This window comes from Apaloderma vittatum, unplaced genomic scaffold (genome assembly GCF_000703405.1).
Source record: "Apaloderma vittatum isolate BGI_N311 unplaced genomic scaffold, ASM70340v1 scaffold21194, whole genome shotgun sequence".
NCBI classification, from domain to species: Eukaryota; Metazoa; Chordata; class Aves; order Trogoniformes; family Trogonidae; genus Apaloderma; species Apaloderma vittatum.
Genome location: NW_009711231.1, coordinates 1 through 17,683, shown reverse-complemented (window position 1 = coordinate 17,683; position 17,683 = coordinate 1).

The window sequence follows — 17,683 nt, the reverse complement described above, 5'->3', positions numbered from 1 at the left end:
CTATAAGTCCTCATCTTTACTGACGCTTTCCCTCCCTTTTTAAAGGAATGCACTCACACAGCTGCTTTGGGTGGCAGCGATGGGATACATAACCAGGACCCTCTTGCCACCACACACCCTCATCTGCCCATGGCACACGGGGCCAGCGGTACAGCATTGCCGACCTGCGCCGTACATGTCATATCCGCATGCACACATCTGTGAAAAAGTGCCAGGCACCGCACTGCCACAACCAGCACAAGTCCTAGGGCTCCATCCTCCAGGGGGGGAGCAAGGAAAGGGCTCTTCTGAAAGAGTGCCAGCTGCCTGCCCCCCGCCCTGGAGAGCACCCCGACCTGGAAGGGACCGTACACCCTGGAATAGGGTACTGCCAGGACAATTCATCTGGCCACAGTCTGCCCTCAGGCAGAAGAAAAGCCAGAGGATAGATGAATTACCCTGGAGGACCCCATATGGCACGTGAACGCTCCATTAAATCATCTGGCATGAGCTAAAACAGTCACCCATCTGACGAATGGCAAAAAATGACTAATAAAGGGTGCATGAAAGATTAAAGGAATGCTAAATAACAGAGAGGACAAGACACTTAGGTAGCAATATGAGTCACCTACAAAAGTAGGAACGTCTAATTTTATTATTTTTTTTTCAGCTGAAAGTCCGGCGAAGAACAGGCAAGTCATACTTAGGCATAAGGAAATAGGATTTGGAGACTCTGAAAAGGATTTACAGCTGACAAAGAAAACAAAAGTTGCAGCATTATTGTGCTGCTAACACAGGCATCATGCTCATCTTTGCATGTCCAAAGTTCACAGTACTGTTAAGCAAGTCACAGCAGGAAGGATTCCCTTCTGGAGTATTCTTCCTACTCTGACAGAGAAGTTCCAAAAATCTAGAAAGGGTTCAGAAGGAGTGATATTAATTTAAACACGGATTGCCTCATGCTTAGCAGATTAGACAGAAGGGAAATTCTTCCTTAAGAAAACATGTTAAGAGGAATTCTGTTTAGCTAAACTAAGTAAAAATATCTACGGTTTTAAAGAAAAGAAAATAAAAAGTCTGATCAAGACCTGCATGTGCTTACATAAACATATCCTGTCTCAAACACCTTACTGTAATAGAAACATGAGCAGTAAGATGTGATACCTGAAAACCTCCACTACAGAATTTTAAATGCCAAGCACCAGTAAAACAGACATGCCCTTTAATTAACATTAGCAGCTTACCACTTGAAGCAGTAGACCTTCTACTATTTGCCTCTCTTTTTACAAAGAATCCATATTTGAGCAAAAGCTTCTGGGCTTGACATAAGGTAGTAGATAAATCCTATGGCATAAGTGCTTCTGTTGAACTGGTTAGATTCAGGCAAAAAGCCCACCCCTTCTTGCATTAAAAAAAGTCTGATACCAAACCTTACATCATATACTTAAAATGTTCAGTGCCTTCACAGATTCATATCACAAACTGATATAACAAGCCATAGACAGTTTAAGCATGTCCAAATGTGAATCTACTAAATAAGCAAGATCCACTGAATGAAGCAAGGTAAATCACAGAATCACAGAATCATTATGGTTGGAAAGGAGCTCCAGGGTCATCAAGTCCAACCTTTAAAAATAAAATAAAAATACAATAAAATTTCAAAATAAAAATGAAATAAAATTTCAAAACAAAATAAAATTAAAAAATAAAAATAAAATAAAGTTTAAAAAAGAAATTGAAATAATTATTATTGTCCTGGGTTTAGCTAAAAACCCAGTTCTGTTTAGTGATTTTTACTTTCCAGTTTAGTCTCTTCTAAAAGGCTGTACCTTCTGAAGTTAGCAGCACATTTTTTGCGGACAGTGTGTGCTACCGGCAGTGAGAACACCTGATGTTTACAGTTACTGCCTGGGACTGGTGTGCAGACAGGCTCTTGCTTATACTTATTCCTACAGTGACCAAGGCCACTGCTGGCTCTTGTGTGCCACGCTGGGGGTGCTGGCTAGTAAAGGGGGGTCACAAGGAAGTAAAAGGTGGCACCTCGGGTGAGTAATAGAATACTCTTGTTCACCTGTCCTGTCTATCCCATATATGTCATATTCAGTATAAACTGAGTGATCACGAGAGTTTCTGCCCTCTTCTGCAATGGCCAGTGTCCAGAGAGGACTCCATCTGACCTCCTGCTTTTGATCCGGATCCTGAGTTCCCGAATCCAGGTCCCTGTATCCAGCTCCCGCCGCCGCTGAGCCTGGGGCTGCCCCAGTGCCTCCTGTTCTGCAGCATCAGTGGGGATTGCTATCGGGGGAGAGAGTTGGGTTTGGTAATGGGCTACTATCTATAGTTTATATAGTTCTTTATTTTTATCATTTTTTATCATTTCACTATTATTTCCATTGTTGTTTCATTAAAGCTGTTCTAGCTTTTCTTCTCAAACCCATAAGTCTCTCTGCCTCATTCCCATTTCGGGGGGGAAGAGGGGGTTAGAGAGCATCTGTCCGTGTTAGTGGCCGGCCCAGCCCTTACCCATGACAATTGTTCAAGATTGAAAATACATACACAACATTACTTTGTGTAAACGTATTATTTCAGAAGCAACCAGTTTCTTGCCTTAAGAATGAAAGAGAAGACTCAACTAGCTAGAGAGACATATTTGTATTGGCTGCAGTTACAAAAACATGATGCCGTTTCAAAATAAAAATTGCATCTAGATAAAAGATTGTAAACAGCGAGTACTGAACCAGGAAAAGCTATTGTTTTCATTACAGCATTATAAAGATAGGGCCAACACTTTAAAATTATGTCAGCAATGTAACAAACCAGGTATTTATCTGGATTTTTAAAAGTGAGAAATAAAACAAATAGCAATGGATATTGAGCAATATGTTTTCTTCCAAAGGTTGTGTGGCATATTAACTTTTTTTAGCTCCACCAGGCTTCTATATCATTTAGCAACCTCCACATTTTCATAAAGGAAAAACCCTTAAATGCTGAGAAGCCTGGTAATTGTTCCTATACAACAGGCACAGATGATGTAAGTTGATATAACTGAAGGCAAGGGTGGAAAGGCATTTATAGAAACAGCAAACTCAGTGTTTAGTTAAATAAGTCTTACTGTGTGTACCGTAGCTGTTTGCTTTTTTGTATGAATCAGCCCTATTTAAGACACACATCACATATTGCGCATATAACAACCTCAGTCTGACTATACAAATACTATTATTTTTCCACTTCATCTCTAGCAGCGGAACATACAAGTATATGCATCCCAGCAATGTCTGGGTCTTATTCCCTCTAGAAAAGCAAAAATGTCTAGTTAATGGCCATAAGTACATAGGAATTAAAGTATCAAGACACTACAGCCCTTTAATCAATACGCTGAAACTCAAGTTTATTTATTGTGACCAGGTGGCCACAAGAGATAGCAGCAGATGTCAGACTACTCTAGGAGGTAAAAAGAGAAAAATACAAATTTAGACTGAAGCTACTACACATAAACATACACTACAGGAGAACTGAAACCTGGAGGCACATCATTTTATCTTCCTTTGTCTCCCTCACCTATCAACCTCAACCAAGACTGATTTTCAACATCTTCTGGACAAATAGAAAACCTCATTTAACCAGAAATGTCATAAAGAGAGCCTTCAAATCCTCATCCTCCCCTGTTCACTACACACGTGTGCACCATCACTGGAGCATTTGAATAAAGAGTCCATTTGAATAAAGGAGTCAACACTCACCTCCCGCCCCCCCCAAAAAAGTTAAACTGGCTTACATCCTGAAGTATCTAGTCAGGTTAGGTATGTGGTACTAGTGAGTCACAAATCCACTTAACTGTAACCCAAGGGCTCTCCCAAAACTTCAGTTAACCCAGTCGTGCCCAGCTGACTCCTTTCCCAACCAGGTCACACTTGTGTCGACCAACTCCCTTCCCTTTCCTATCACAGCATTTTCTGTAGCAATTACAGAAAATGTTTTCCTGAAATATATGTATTAGAAAAGCATTTAATCTAGTTTCTAGGCTTAGACAGGAAACAAAGCCGTCACGTAACCCGTTGTGCTCCAGGGGCCACCAGAAGATTCATCCATCTGCAAGGCGCTGCCCACTCCTGCGGGGGCCCAGCAGAGACTGCCTGGCCAGCAGAGCCCCTGCCCTGCGCGCTCCTCCTGGCAGGACCAGGCAGTGCTATACCTGGCATGTCTCTCAGTCCACGCCTATTTTCTTGTCCTGGCACCTTTCATACTGCCATGGACACCACAAATTGGTGCTTGTCCTCCTCTTCCCAGGAGAAGATCTTGTCCTCCTCAAGAGAAGAGCTCATTTTAGTAAAGTGCCTTTCTTCAGAGACAAATTTGTTCAACCTGAGGTATCCATTAATCCTGACCTCCACTGATGTGGCAGGCTACTTTCTTAGAGAGTCCACGAAACAACTAATAATTGCCTTTAAACGTGCTCTATAACAGCCCAGACCTCCTCTGGAAAATCTTTAGGCATCCGTAATGGATTTTGAAGGCCGCTGACACAAAGTGGTCCGATTTCTATCTCTTGTCTTAGAAAGGTGAAATCCAGTAAGCAAAAGACTGAACAAAATATGCCGTGTGTGGTGTGGGCTGCCTGGGATTCCCCGCTGACACAAGCCCTGCTCAAGCCCAACCCCAACTTCCCGTGGGCACCGCGACATGGTTGGCCACCTCTGCTCTCTGCTTCCTTCTCATGCTACAATTTTTTTGAAAGGCTAAAAGTATTGCTTAAGCACTTGGATCTTATTTTTTGTACTTTTCGTACAGGCAATCCATAAGGAGATGCTTCAGTCTAAGAGTCCCATGGCAGGAGAGTTGGGTACACTGGAGAAAAAGCAGCTGCACCATCAGCGCTCAGAACCCATCACCTCCTGGCAAAAGCATTGCTCCACACTTAAAAAACAACAGCAAAAGCTCTCTGGCCCTTCCCTTAACACAGTCGACCCTAAATAAGTTTTATTATCTCAGTATTTCAAGAAGTAGGTTAAGGGTAGTTCTGTATTTTAGGAGTAAGGCAGGGATTCAAGAAACTACTGTAAAGGAAATGAAACACAATGTCAACATTTGACTAACAGCTTCTCTTCTGGAATTAGAAACACCTACGGATGCTTCAGTTAACTAATTCCATGTTGTGCTTCACTTCAAAAGAAAGTTGCCCTTGAACCCCCCAAATTTATGATTCTCTGAATGAGCAGTCATGCTGTGTTTGCACACTGCAAACCCATAATTATATCTGAAGTTACACGCTTCAAAAGCCTTGCAATATTAAGAATTTAAGTATAATTTAAGATATCAAGAGTTAAGTCATGAGCTGGTGGACTTGCTTCAAGAAACAAGCTATTAGTTCAGTTTACTTAAATTCAAGAAAATACAGTGAACTGGCTACTCACCTTATCTCAGGAATACTCCTGCACAGATTTTTTCCCCACATTGACTCCTGTCTTAAATTCTTAGGGCTCAAGATCTTTGAGCTCAGGAATAGCCACTACAAAAACATGAGGAGAGCAGCACAGTACCTCATCCTAACTCTCGCCGTCTCCTCACTTTTTCCAGGGTGTCAAACTGAACCACTACCTGATTCTGAAAGCAGGTCAGCTGTAGGAAGGAAATGGCAGTGTAGGAACTTTACATTGTGATTGACGCTTACCTGCTGTTCAAAGTAAAGAGAGTATAAGCTATAAAAAAATGCTAGAACTGGAAGAAATAAATTCACCTGCTTTTGTGTTGTTATGCCAGTTTATAACTAGAAAAACAGAACTAAGCATACCATCTTCTGAGTAAGGAGGGATTTTTAAAAAACAAGACACAGCTACACAGCAGCTGATGAAGTTACTCTGGAGCTCCAAAGCAATAAAAGTCAATCACTACCAATCAGTGCCACCAGCTCCACTCCAGATTGCAGCGCTGCAGTAACTCCCCTGGTACGTGCGTGTCGCTCCTATCTACCGCACGCCTCTCACAGCATCCAGACTCATCTCAAGGCAGCTGTACCATAAACAAAGTTACCAGAAAAAAATCGGTCTTAAAATCGGGCTGGAGAAAAAGCACAACATACAATTCACATTTTACTAAAACTTACTTACATTCAAACAGCTTAAGTACAGAAATAAAATCCAGTTAAATTAATTTAAAGCTTGCATTTCCTGCAGTAATCTCCGAAACTACTGCTCTCTGAGAGTATAAAATGCAGACTGACAAACTGATCTGGGTGTTCCCATCTTGCTTCCTGCGTTCTGGCTGACATCCTATTTTCCCATCACCATACTGCTTACTGAGTCACTTCACTTCTTCCAACTGTAGCTTTCTATTTTTACTCAAGTAACAACAGCTTAACCTGCTTCTGTAGATTTTTTGGCATTAAACCAAACTCTAGATCCACTATTTGCATTTTGATCAGGCTTTATTTTCTGTTAACTGGACAAAGAAAAGGAATGCTTAAGAATAGATGATGTAAGCTGTATCCTGACATGGGTAAATAAGAGCTAAACAAGCCAGTGTAAAGCTGTAAGAATTTCAGTGCTGCAACATGTAGCATTTTAAATATAAGGAGGAACAGAACATAGGCTTTTTGCTGATCCCTAAACTTATTAGTCTACAGAACAGGTTACAAAAGATGCTACTTGTACCAACACGCTACAACCGGACAGGTGCTGAAAGCAAAGAGGACTTGTCTCAGCTAATGCCCGTACTTAAGCACACGTCATTCTGTTTTCCTTTATATTACGTTTTCCTAGATTGTGATTGTTTAATGTGACTACACAAAAAACTCTGGACTCGTAATGAAACAACAGAAGCAGACCGAGTAATTTCTGAGTTTTCCATTCCTTGTTCTCTAGTTTTTTACATTTTTCCCGATTAGCTGATGTTCTGCCTAAATTAGATTGTTAGAACAAACCGTGTGACTCAATAAACCCAACTGAACAAAATTAAAAAAGAAAAAACAAACACAAAACCCCCCAAAAAACCAACAAATCTGTCAAAGCAATAAGATTTCTAATTCTGCAACTTGAAACTGTTTTTAAGGTATTTCTGTTAGTTCATAAGGGAAAACAATTAGGATAAAACATCTCTTTTACAACAAGTGTGTGACACTAAGTATTGAAACAACACTCAGCTGTAATTGGACAAGAATAAAAGGTTTATATCTAACCTTCATTCTCACCATCAATACAGTGATTTACCACCCTCATAAATATGCTCATATAAATTTTGCAGACTTTTATTAAAAACAAATTACTGAAATGCTTCTGTTTTAAATCCCACCCTAGTTCACAGGAGGAAGCAAGGGCAATGTGGAGACCAGACCTAGGCTACCTTCACAGCCACTGCCGCCATAACGTGAAACTACATCCAGCGTTCTTGGCTTGGGGAGCTGAAGGAGCCCCTAGAACAGAAAACAAAGTGCACCTAGGCTGACAGAATATGTGAAAATTTTCTCCTCCTCCTAAGGTGTTTTCTGGAAAAACAAGAACCAGCTTAGCAGCAGCTGCATGGCTGCAGACACACAGACTGAAGGTTTTCATCAACTTTCTCAACTGTACGTTAGCTGTAAATACAACACTCCAGTGGCTCCAGAGCTCTTGCTTTCTTTTCAAAGGAAGCACAACAAAGAACTAACAATGGAAAAGCACATGTAAGGTGTCCCTGCCCGTCACAGGGGGGTTGGAAACAGATGATCTGTAAGGCACCCTCCAATCCAAACCGTTCTATGATTCTGTGTAACCGGCCAAGCCTCATCTCTGTCTGAGGGCGTACCACCCATACAGCAGTTTTAGCCAGCGAGTACTGGGAACTCCATCTGGAAGCCGAGACATCCCTCCCATTAAGCAGGTTGACAGCAGCTCTGCATGAAATTCCAGCTGTGACAGTATTTTTATAACACATAAATAAAAAGGCAGGCCAGAAATTTTATTCGAGGCCTTAAACACATTACAATTCAGGATGACAGACAAGTTTCCTCTTTAACTTGTTTAACAAACCAGCTTGACAAAGATTCAACTATTTGCAGGCTTCTGCAATATTTTATATAGAAATTGGTTTAAAGATGGAAAGCAGTAATTTGTGATAATAAATCACTCTCAGATGTTACTGGAAAACAACATGAGACTTTTAAAAATCCTACTCTAGGTATTTCAGTGCTTATGAGAGCTGCCAGAGAGAGCAGCCCTCTACCTAAAAGTGCTGACCAAATTTTTAATGAAGTTTTATTCAGTTTACTCCCCTGTAGCTTACAATCTTCACAATATATGCAAGTATCTTTGGGAACAGCATTCCTCGTGATACAGGGTTACACTTGTCAAAAAACACTGGGGTTTAAAATTTCCCCAATAACACTAAAAATTCATCTCTTTGGGGTATTTCATGCTTTATCTTATCACCTTAAATATTTATTGTGCTGAGAAACTTTGACAACATACTTACAAGTGTTCTTGTGCTTCTTTTCCTGTTAATACTAGAAAACCAACACTTCTTTTCTGACAAGAAATGTAACGTAGCCTTCAGCTCCCAAAAGGACTGAGTGAATGATCTGGAAGAGTTCTTAAAGGCTTGAACAAAACCATAAGGAGAGCACACAAAACTCGTGCTGGGGAAGGCCAGCCATGCTCTGTGTGAGCACAGAACCCACTTTGGTTTGTAATTGCCAGGCACAAACTGGTATTCTTCTTCTCTAAGATGATTCAAGAAAAAGAACAGTTATGTCATGTGCCATTTGCTTCAGACCTCTTGAAAATAAACCAGTGAATTTGGAAAGTGCAGTGTGGAAGCATTGACTCATTTCTGGGAGGAATCAGCAGGGATGCCACAGCCACTGGAATCAGGGAAAATCCCTGAAAAAACTCCCATGTTCACATATAGGATCGCACGTTATCGAAACCCATCACTAAGCACTCGGCCTTCAACACAATATTGCTGTCAGAGCAAGTGAAGTTTTGTAACCACTAAAGTCTGAAAACTTTCAATAACCAGGAGCCAAACAGTCTCATCTTCACACTACAGTCAGGTGCCAACAAGCCCAACCAATAGTTTTTGACAGCCGTGTTCTTCAGACCCTTAAGTCAGGAACCACTGACTTTAATAAGCTAATTTAGACTCACACAAATCAGACATCCTTTGCTTTTACTCTCTTGAAAAGTATCTTTTCCTAAATGTACAGAAAGATACAAGACTGTACAGAAAGATACAAGCTGTTTGTAAAGACTACTGAGGACCCTCTTGTATGCTGAAAATCTCCTCAGGCTGCCTATCAGTATCGATTTTAATAGATATTGCAATTTCAAAAAGTTTTGGTTTCATTACTAGCTTTACAAATTTGGTAAGAGTACAAGAGGTGTCATCAGCAACTCACCAGCAGATGGGAAGTCCTGCACTCACCCAGAAGCAGCAGCCCCTCTCTCTCACGGGTGCACAACACTATTTTAAATATTCTGTTGTCTTTGAGAAACCTATAAAAACTATAACGTTACGAACAAAAAGAAAGCCCTGAGAATGCCAGCACTGTTATCCAGGCCAGTTGATATCTCTATTTCAGTTAACCCAAGATCCAGGTAGGTGAAAGTTAATTTAGTTTATTTAGTTTATTTTTAAATTCTAGAGATGACAGTCTGTGCACTTTTCCATGAGACTGAAAAGATCTCATGGGTCAGGAATTAAAAATCTGCAACTGCCTGGGCAGTAATGAACTTTTAGTTCAATCCAAACCATCAGAACAGTCACTTTATAGGTCACTTTAGACTTATTTCATCTGTGCAAGTACTGAATAGTTTGATAGATGCAGGTTTTCGTCCCTCTTTGCCTTCATGCAATTTGAAGAATCGCCAGGATCTAGCTGAGTGACACTTATATTGTTACAGTTCAGATTTACTTAAAGAAAAAAAAAAAAATCAGGCTAATGAAACTTTGGAGCACTCAGACATTGTAAGGTTTCCCCTCCACACATAGGCACATCTTGGAAAGTATCTTTTTAAAAACTGGGCCCACTTGAACACTGAAATTTCAAATAACGGACTTGTTTGCTTACAAAGCTCAAGTGTCTGCTTTCCCTCTCCCCTTCGTTCAGTCATCCTGCCAGGCTCGCACTGCAGCTTTGACGGCTACCAGAAGCATCCAGCCACTGGGCACCTCGTGAGACAAAACGAGTTTATGACAATCCTAAATGCAAAACACTGGTACGAAGTGCCAAAATTAACACTACTAGAGCAAGAATAATAGTGGTGAGTTCAAACTGTATCTGTTCAAAACAATCCTCCCTTCTCGAGGGAAAAAGTGAGTTCATGGCTGACTGCGCCGTTGCTGGCACGGAGCGAGGACAGGCACGGTGAGGGCCAGCAGGCAAAAGTATCCCTGCGCCGCGCTGACCTCGAGTCACCCATCAGCCCTGGCCCTCGCTCCAAGTTTATTGGTTGCACGTGTGTTTTGTAACACCCTGTACTGCGTATTCTTAGAACATACTTTCCAGAGAACCAAAGGGACAGGGCTCACCCCTCCATGACCACTTCCAGCCCAATCTCACCAGCAGCATCCTGCTCCTCAAGATAAACTAGCAGTTTATAGAATAGTAAAGGATCCAACCTCTACGTCTGCATGCTCCAAAATCAGGTGACCTGCGTGTCAAGAGACAGAGTAATAAATTATTAGGAAAAACAAAACACTACACTAAAAATAGTGTATACAAGCAGCATCTGAAGAACTCTTCTTATCCAGTCAAAGCTCAAAGCCCTCCACAGTCTCTTTTTTATTCTGTGCAAAAAACCACAACTGACATAAGCAAAGATAGGTAAACAACTTTAGTTCCTCCTTGCAAATATATATATTTAACCAAAAGTACAAAACAGGGTGGGGAAATGAAATCTTGAATTTGGGATCAGCAGAAAAAGTATTGATGTCCATAGTAAACATTCAATGAAACTTCAATCAGCAGATGCCAAAATTACTTCTTTTAGAGAAAATTGCTCCAAGCTGCCTTCAGCTCAGAAACGTCAAGAAGTCACTAACTGCTACACATCAGCTACTGACAAAGTTCAGGCAACATTAAGGACTCACCCGCTTGTCAGGTTTAATAGATTTAATAAATGACTGTGAATGCTCAAGTTGAACATCAGACACACAAAAAAGCCCCACAAACATTACTGAATCCAAGTGCCTCATACATGTACTTCTTTTGTCAACCCTTTCAGTTAACAAAAAGAGATTTTCTGTTACAAATCAATAAAGAAAACAAATTTCATTACTATCAAGTGACAACACCACATAATTTTCTTGGGGGAAGAGGATCTTTTTAAGAGATAACAAGGAAGTGTAGAAGAGCACAGTCAAGAAGATTTTTAAATTTATATATGACTACATTGGCTATTCCTGTAAACAGTTGGGTTTTGCAATCACTTATCTTCAAGAACTAATAAAAAACATATCCGAGAGATTTTTAGCACAGAACATTTTATTTTTACCATCTGAATTAGTGAATTGGAAGGACAAGAATCTGGCACGGGAATCCAGACAACAAGAAATCTGCCCTCTTTATCCCCAGAAACACATGCAAACTGGGTTCACTCCACCTTTATTGCTGGGTTGAATCCCTGTGAAAAAGCATTTAGAGGACTGCTCTCAGTGTGAGGTGATTTTACTCCTGACTATGGAAAAACACTGTCTAAATACTAAGGTCTTCCTCGGAGATAAATTCTTCGCAGCCCAAGCTGTGCTGAGGCTGGACATGGGCCCTGCCAGTGGGGACCTGCAGGCCAGGCACAGCCCCTGTGGCTGCCAGGGCTCTGGCGAGCAGATGGCAGCGCCTTATCTGCCTGCTCCGGGCAGTGCCAGCACTGCCCACGGGATTTCTCATGCAATCCATCACTGAAAATGAGTGTGAAAAATACGTAGAAAAGATTATGTCTCACCAGCACTCAGTCTTGCAAGGAAGGTATGTCTGGTCGCTGTCTAACAGGAAACCATATTTTCCTGTTGTCTTTCTTGCCTCTCAGAACATCATCTCTCGTAAAAAGCAAATTTGTTTTATTTCTTAAGATCTTCCATACCTTACCACCATTCCTGTTGTCTCCCACTCACTATTGCAGTAAACTCTCAACTAGCTTCTCATTACTTTAATCACTTGTACTTCCTCCCCCTTGTATCATCCCATAGTCAGGAAGAACACACTTGATGCAAAATGACTCAGTTTTCCAGCAGCTTATCTGTCTCATCAGTATCATCCCTGTGTTTCGTTACAGCTCCCTGTTGGAAGTCATTGATTTCATGTTGATACTTGCATAAGGTCCAAGGCAAGGATAGTTTTTTGTTTCATGCGTGTATAATACCCAGCAAAACGTGATACCTGAATGTGCCTCTTAATTTTTACCACAGATAACAAATAATAATCTTCAGGTAAGAACTCCAGGAATTTGCTTCCTTTCTCTTTAAAAGAAAGCTGAGTTACACACCTGGAGGCTGAAGAATTCTTTGATCACAACCAAACATGGGAACACAGTAGATTCTGAAAACACATTTTGAGAATATAGTGGCTTGGAACACATCTACACGAAGGGCTTCCTTCATTCTGCAAAGAAACCACTGTTGTGTAAGACCCACAGGCACAGATGTACCTCACAAGAACAGCAAGAGCTGACGAAACCATGTGTTCTTAACAGCACCGATAAAACAGACTTACAATGGGTTGTTTATGCCTTATGAGAAGTGACCTGCATTCAGTAACATACACGGGTCTTGTTCACAGCTTTCCCAGGGGAGCAGATCAAACCCTGCCTCAGAAGCACTTCCCTCCAGCAGTTTCAGCGCCACGAAGTTTAGTCTCTGCCAACACTCCTTCAGGTGTCCTACCCTGAAAAGAGATATTGAACCTTCTGTTTTTCATTTAACTATAGCATGTACAGGAACCACAGAGTAACTTTGCTGTAAAAATAAGAAAGATAGGACTTGGGGCCTGTCTAGCATCCTGCTCACAGCAGCCAAAGGCAAGTACCTCTGCAAAAAGAGCACGGACAAAGCAGGGCTGTAGCGGTATTTCTGCAGAGTACTCTCCCAGTCTTTAACAACCGAACCAAAGGGGCAGCGAAGGTCCTGCCCCATCCAGTGGCAAACGGCATCAACCCCCTCCATCTGCAACCCCCGCTACAGACCTGCACCGTCCTACAGGGACCTTCCCTGCTCCCACCAAGGACAAAGGCCCGGCTGCAAGTGCGCATCAGAGGAAAGGCCATGTCCACCCCACGGGCTCCAGGTTCTTGCTCGCTCCTCTGTACCATGCCCAGGCCAGGCAGGCGGAGCTTCTTACCTCCTCCCTTTCCCCCTTGAAATGCTATTCCAGTTGCAGTAGGTAACTTTCGTGTTAACTCATACGAAAAGGATTCAGATAGACCTGCTCAGATTATAAACTTCCATATCTAAACTAATGTTTTAACTGCCAAGCATTTTACAGTATATGGTACTTCAGACAACTTTTAGAAAGACCTTATAGGAACTAAAATAAACAGGCCTCAAGAAATTCACATCCACATTCCCTTAGTTTACGCTTTCCCCTCCTCCAGCTGGTCTGCTTTGCCTTTTAAAATTTATTTTAAAGTTGTCAAACCACCAAGTTATCTTCAGTTTCATAAACTTTGCTAAAACTGAAGAGGAAAAAAAGGTATTGGTTGCCATGGCAGCAGCAAGGAGTGAATGCAGAGAACTTCTCTTGTTCTGTCTGACAATTTGCATGAGAAGTTCAGCCATCTGTTATTAACTATTTAACAACAGCCTAGCTTGTTAGTGCTGGTGCTCGCTATTAAAGTTCGCAGAATGTATCTCCCCACCTTCAGCCCTTTTGTACATCTCCTAATTAATGTGGAAATTCATCCGAGGGCTCAGTTATCTTTCAGGAAGGATGACCACCACTACTTAAACTCAGTCAGCATTCTCCTTTCTCACCAAGGAAAAAGCATACACTTACACAGATACTAACCTCTGGAAGCAGCAGCTTTACTGTTGGAGACATCAGTTTGAAAAGAATTTCATCAGACAGTAGAAGATGTGGCCTAACTTCAAAACAGGCTATATCCTTCCCAGTTAAGCTTCACCACTATATGCTTTATTCCCAAATTCCACAGCCTCCCTCAATCTTCTGTATCTCATTTTCTCATTATTGCAGAAAAAAGCAGTTTTGCAGTTTTATTTCAGAGTATGAATACCATAGATTTAACTATGTGTTACTAGCAAGGAAATACTGCCTTTGAACCTCTGAGAGAATCCGAAATACACTCATCTACTAGCTGTAGACATTAAGAAAACAAAAAATTAGTTGTCAAATTTCTAAGCTTAGACTTCTGGAGTTAAAAATCTTCTACTTTATCTTGACTTCACTGTCTTCATTCAAATCTGTATGACCTAAAGCAAAATACTGACTCTTTCAGCATCTAGTCCTGGGAAAGCAGGCCAGTCTGGTTGTTTCTTTCTCATCCTGTGCTTGGAAGAAAGTGGGAGGGTATACAATGACAAAAGGGGAACAACACAAAGTGTTTCATTTACTGTTCCTAAAACTACTCCACACACAAAATCAGTATTATGAGGAGCAAGTAAGAGGCTTTCAGCAGCAAGTCCTTGTTTCAGTCATTTAACACCTTAAACACTGCATTACTTACGCTAAGGGCACTCTGTTCACAGGTACAGCCAGTAAAGTTTAGATCCTCCAAACTCATAAAGTGGGGAAAAAATAATTGAAACATTTATGTGGGAATATGGAAAGAGTTGCAGAGCATCCGAAGACTAAGTAACAAGGCAGTTACATGTACCAGCAATCTCAGTGTGACATGACATGGTGCAGAGACAGCACTGGCTAAGATGCCTTCTCAGATTGTAAAGAAGAGAAATTTGGTAGATACAACCACACGTGCACAGGAGAGATCTAATGCAACGGTCTAGAGACCCAGGGTGATACTGTGTCTGAACAAGAACTTAGACAGTTTCATTACTTCTGGTCCAAATGAGAACAAGGCAACTAATCAGTCTAGAAGTATCTGTAAAGGTTTTTCTTTCAGCATATTTAGGAAAAGCCTCCATCACAGACATTCAACTTCACATGTGAAGGTTTGGTGAATTACATCCAGGGCAGCTTTCTGACTATCAAATCATGTCAACTCCAGAGACTTGGTTCAAGTCCAAGAAGCTATATGAACACTGATGACATACTTAAGCCCAAGACAAACACAGTCACAATGGGGGAGAACTGTTAAGCACATTTTCTACCTACATGTGAGGCACCTACTAACACCACTGAGCTGCCTTTTTTTTAAATTATTTTCCCAGATAACTGAAAGAGAAGATAACGAGAAATAAAACAAAGAGTGCAAATGCACTGTTAATAATAAAGCTTTTAAAGAATAGTCACAAGGAGAAGAGATAGAAACACTCAGGAATTCAAGAATTTTATTTTAATGGACAACACATTAAACATTAGATATATAGTATGCAGGTTAAGTAGGAGCTCATACTCTTTTTATTACAACATCACATCACTTAGAAAACACACCTACATGCTGGAAACTTCTCCAGCACTGCTGCTGCAACAGAACCAGCCATCAGGGTACTTAAAAAGGCACATAGGAAAAAAGTATAGGAATTGTTAGGAAGTGTCCTCAGGTGAGGAATGTAGATTAAGAATCCCATTATTTTATCTGAAATAAAGAAAAAGACAAAACAAGAAGCCCAGAGCAAATTATTTTCAATTCACGACATCTGGCCTCTTCTACTGCAGTTTCTTTCTGTATTCATCGTCTCTTTGTGCTTTCCTACTTCATCTCTCAAAACTTTGATGTTACAACCCGTTCATTGTCATCTAAATGGTGGGTAATTTATCTTGTGGAACTTTGTCGGAACATGTCTGACCACCCAAAACCCTCCTCCTAGCTAGTGAGGCTACCTCCAGCTTCAGCACGTTTGTTTCAGTATTTGCAGTCCAGATTAGTTAGAGGGTGGGGTGGACAGAAAGAAACAAGGCTAACAGACCAGTAGAAGAGAATGAATTTCTTCAGAAATGCAAGGAGCTCTGAAAGAACTGAGACAAAACGGATGACGGTGGAGCAGCATAAAACTCCTCCGATAATTTTTCCAATGCTATTAACCTTCACCTACCAGGCCTGCCCTTAAGCAGTTAAACAGTAACCTGCAAAAGTAAAAAAGTTACAAAAGAGACAATACATGCTCCTCATTTACAAAATTTCTGGGAGAATGGCCAGGGCCATAAAATTGTTTTTAAACTTTATTTGGGAGGATAAATGAAGACATTACAACTCTCTAGCTGTGTAAAAAGCTGCTCATTTTAAAATAGACACCAGAGCCTACTGTAGAATTTTGAATGCATAAAACAAAACAACATTTTTAATACTTTTCGAATTGAACTCTGTCACACAGCACAATTCATTTCTGCTATTTACAAGTTTCCACACTCTAAGTCATGTTATTAAGCTTTAATAGTCTTCTGGTACTCAATAAATTGTTACATAGGCTTAACATTTAAAGGCTTAATAGAATTTCAGCCAAGAATCTAGTTTGCCCCCCTCTTTCCTAATATATGGTAATTTTCTACATAGCAAAATGGCAAACATTAAATTAGCATATTTAAAATTTAATATATGCAATTATGAAATTTCACTTTGTCCTCTCAAAAATTCCTTACTACTTCATAAAGCAACGCTTCAGTGATTCAAAACCAGTATTCCTACACACACCGCAAGAGTACACTAGTGGAATTGTTTCTCCTCGTGTATCAGGAGCTGGACGTCTAATGTCAGCTGGCTCACTGAAGCTGGAGCTCCAGTACCTTTCAGAGGAATACCAACAAGCTCTGGACCAGGGTGAAAGCATATGCAAGTACCAGGTCAGAACAACATTTGCATTCTTAGAGAACAGGTTTGCATAAAAAGGATCGATAGTCCTCAAAATTCAGCACCAAGTTCAGTATGCTGTTTAATTAACTTTAAACATAGCCTGTAGTTGAACAACCAGTAAACTGCTAATTAAAAGTACATATTTTTAGCTGCCCCTGAAGCTAACATATTTGCATATGTCAGCCCCAAAGACAAATAAGTAGTGACAAAGGGCTGATAATGCTTTCATGCATTGTTTCTAGCAGAAATCAAAATACTGTAATAGTTTCCTCCTGCTGGCAAGGAGGAGAAAAAAGAAAAAAAAAAAGTGAGAGAAACTTGACCTACATAACAAGGCACAGAAGAAACTCAGTTAAGCTTCAGGGTGTTTGGGGAAGGGAGGGAGAGTTTGGGGGGGTTTTCCATAACAATGAAGAGTCAAGCAGTTACATATGGCTACATTAACTACAACTGTTAGCAGATTTGACACTTAACTAGATGCCTCACTGTTAAGGCTTAAAAACACCCCCCTGTTCCGGGCCATTTAATGTCCTTGCCCTAACAATGTAACGTTAACGGAGTTTATTTTTATGCTGTCCATTACTTCGCTCTACTGAGAGGCTGGGGAAAAAAAAAATAAAAAAAAAACCTCACAACCCCCCAGCCTGAGTATACGGAACGAAAGGAAGCACATATGGTGCAACTGTTTGTTGGGGGTTTTAAGAACTATTTACAGCCTAAGCACATCACACTTCTTCGGCCTGGACGGCGAGGCAAACTCGAGTACAGCCAGATTTAAATCACCTCTCACAGAAAGCCGAAGCGCTGCGGCTCGC